This window comes from Mirounga angustirostris, unplaced genomic scaffold (genome assembly GCF_029215605.1).
Source record: "Mirounga angustirostris isolate CCGP_5_RB_7025 unplaced genomic scaffold, mMirAng1.0.hap1 SCAF_2, whole genome shotgun sequence".
Lineage (NCBI taxonomy): Eukaryota > Metazoa > Chordata > Mammalia > Carnivora > Phocidae > Mirounga > Mirounga angustirostris.
Genome location: NW_026991710.1, coordinates 101632432 through 101635911, shown reverse-complemented (window position 1 = coordinate 101635911; position 3480 = coordinate 101632432).

The window sequence follows — 3480 nt, the reverse complement described above, 5'->3', positions numbered from 1 at the left end:
CCGCTGAGCAAGGAGCCGAATGCAGGACTCGATCCCAGGACCCTGGGATCATGACCTGAGCCGAAGGCAGACGCTTAACTGACTGAGCCACCCAGGTGTTCCTCGTGACTATTTTCTTAATGGTTAATTTTTGTCATGGAAAATTAAGATTCTTGATTGTATTTTGATATACAATATATTAGTGCAGAGTGGTGTGCATGTTAGAAAGAGAAAAAATAAAGAACATATACTAGGATTAGCTTTAAAAAATACTAGAAGAGTACACCAGAAACTCAGGATGTACTTACCAACTACACATTTTGGCCAAATGATGAATGGCTGAATGTTAAATACCAATAGGTGGCTAAGCTCAAGACTGAAGCCAAATATCACTATCACAAAATGATCTTCGGGAATATAAGTATACGACAATGGATTTGAATTTTTGTTATAATTAAAATTTTATTATTAAAATTTCTTAGTTACATTTTACAAGTTTGGCATTATAGTGCAGAGACAGTAATTCTTTTTCAGCGCTGTCATAATATGGGAAATTATACTAGACATTTTAATAGTAGACACTTTTAAGAGTTTAGAATTGTCTTAGTTATAGTTAATATATAGTGTATATATAAAATTATAATATATATTATATAATACATTAGTAATAGGTAATATATAGTAATATATAGTTAATAGTTTAGTCTAGAATAGTCTCCTTCTTCCCATTGAAGTTAGTGTAGGGGCACGAGACTTTTTTGGCCAGCTCTGGCAATGTAAGGTCCTGCTAATGGTGCTGTTGACACTGTTCTATTACTTTTGCTTTCTTCCTTAATAGCAACTAAAATGAAGATACCCTCTCTTCAATTCCTGGACTTGGAGATTTGGTCAGTGCACCCTCAATGAAGCAGCCCCACAAAGTCTATATACAGACTTCAGATTACTTACATTTTTTATTCTTAATATACTCACTTGAGAAAAAATTGTCATTAAATGTTGAATCTAGAAATGTAGCATTAGAACAAAAAGTTGGCCTTCAAGATCATAAAATTACCTTTGAGTTTTCATCTCATCTGTTTTACTTTATGCAGATCAGTTTCAGAAACCTCTCTGGGATAGAATGATAAATGGCACTGAAATAGGTATTTGGTTACTCTGCTTCCACAATACTGAGGCCCAAGCTAAACCCCGGTACTTCTTCATATAGAACTAATAGAAGTGAAACTTTGTGTATTACTTATTAAATGTTTTTAAATTAAAAAAGTATTTTAAAAAGTTAACCTGAGTCACTTATTTACATTACTTGTAAAAATAAGCTTTTACGGGGCGCCTAGGTGGCTCAGTTGGTTAAGTGACTGCCTTTGGCTCAGGTCATGATCCCAGGGTCCCACATTGGGCTCCCTGCTCATTGGGGAGCCTACTTCTCCCTCTGAACCTCTCCCCTGTCATGCTGTTTCTCTCTCTCTCTCTCAAATAAATAAAATCTTTAAAAAAATAGGCTTTTACTTGTTTTTTTTTAAGTGACTTATTACCTTACCTATAATAAAAAAAAAGTATTACCTTTAATCTATATTCTCAATCCTGAAAATATCTGCACAGTCTTTATTACAATGATTGAGTTAGCCCTAATAACAACAACGACATACCAGTAGTGGGCTATTTATCACAAGATTAGTAAGTAAATTTATTCCTAAACCAGAGTTTACAGTATTAGTATTACAATATTAAGTGAGCAAGCATGGTTTTCTATGACAAGTATTCTAACAAGTCTGTGAGTATAGCAAACTACACTGGTTCTCATAGTCTCTAGGTCATGGCTCAACCATCTCTGGGATGGTTAAAACGAACTGTTCAATATTATCAGAAAGTTCCCTGACCCTTGTTGTAAATAGACTGAAACAGAAACGCAGTTTTATGTTGGCAAGATACAGGATAAGCATAAATCTGACAGAAAAGGATCCTCACCTTAACTTGTCTAATGTTTATTTTCTTAATGCCCTTAAGGTAAATGTTTTGAAATTATTTTCAATTTTTACATTTATTCTTATTACAGGAACTAATGGCTAGTTCAGCAATTTGCATTCATTTTCATAGCATCTCCTTTACTTTCAAGGTTCTTCACTAAATTGCCATTTAATCAAGAATGAAATAAAAATAAATGGTAATTACCATTTTCTACTTCCACAGCTTGTGATACCTATTTTATACCTTTATTTTCAAACTTCCTGAATTATTTTTATCTCTCTTATAAACAGTGTGTAGTTGTATTTATTTCCTACAATCTTAGAGGCTCTTTCTTTTAATAAATTAGTTACATTCATATTGTGATTGGCTGATTATGTTGAAAATCATTTTGCCAATTTTTCCCATGCTTTCTACTTACCACAATTTCTAGTTGGTTCTGTCCCACCTTCTTGCCTCTTATTGCATTGATTTAGTTTCCTCTGATCCACCTTTTTTTCTTGTGTTTGAAATTGTCAAAATGATCTCAAAATATATCATAATCATAGAGATCACATATTTTTAAAGCTTGAGTATTAATCAGAAAAGAATAGATGCTTTGTGTATCAGAAATAAATATAACTGAAGAATGAATTAATGAGAATAAATTCATAATGAATTAATGATCAAGAAAAAAAATGCTCCCAGAATGCAACAAAAGGCTAAAAAGATGGTAAATCTGAACAAAAAGAAAAAGTTAAGTCTCTTCTGATACAGTTATATATCAGTACAGGGAATGGTGCCTTGTATATTATAGTCAAATATTCCAAATATTCCAACTTTTGGTCCAGTTGGCATTCCAGGACAGAAGAGGGAGGCAATAGTCAAAGAATCAGCAGGAGAGAATTTCCGGTTCTTCTGCTAACAGAGCCCATCAAAGTGCCAAGTAGAGTTTTTGGTTTTTTTTTAATTCCAAAAATAACACAAACACCACCACCACCAAAAACAAAATCTTTATATCTAGACATGCTATATTGAAATTTTAGAGCATCAACAAATAAAAGAAAATCCTAACAACTTTGAGAGGATGTCTTAAAGAAGAAGTAGAAGAAGACTGGTATCAGATTTCCCATCAGCAACATTAAGTACAATATAACAATGAAATATTTTGTGAGACTATTATAATCTTGATACAAAAACCAGACAAGAACAGCATGAAAAAGACAAATAAAGACCAATTACATTTAGGAACACAGATGCAAAAATCTGCAAGCAAAATACTCCCAAACCAAATCAAAATAATACATTACAACCAAGTTGAACTTATCCCAGGAATGCAAGAATTATTTGGCATTCAAAAACTCAAATGTAATTCACCAGAGTAATAAAGGAAAGCTTTATTTAATTATTTTAATAGATAAGAAACATCTTTAACAAATTAAAAATAGTGTTTGAAATTGTTATCAAAATAGGAATAAAAGGGAACTTCTTTAATCAGAAAAAAGTATAAAACAAAAACCTATCAGAAATATTAACCTAAATTATAAAATGTTAGGTATA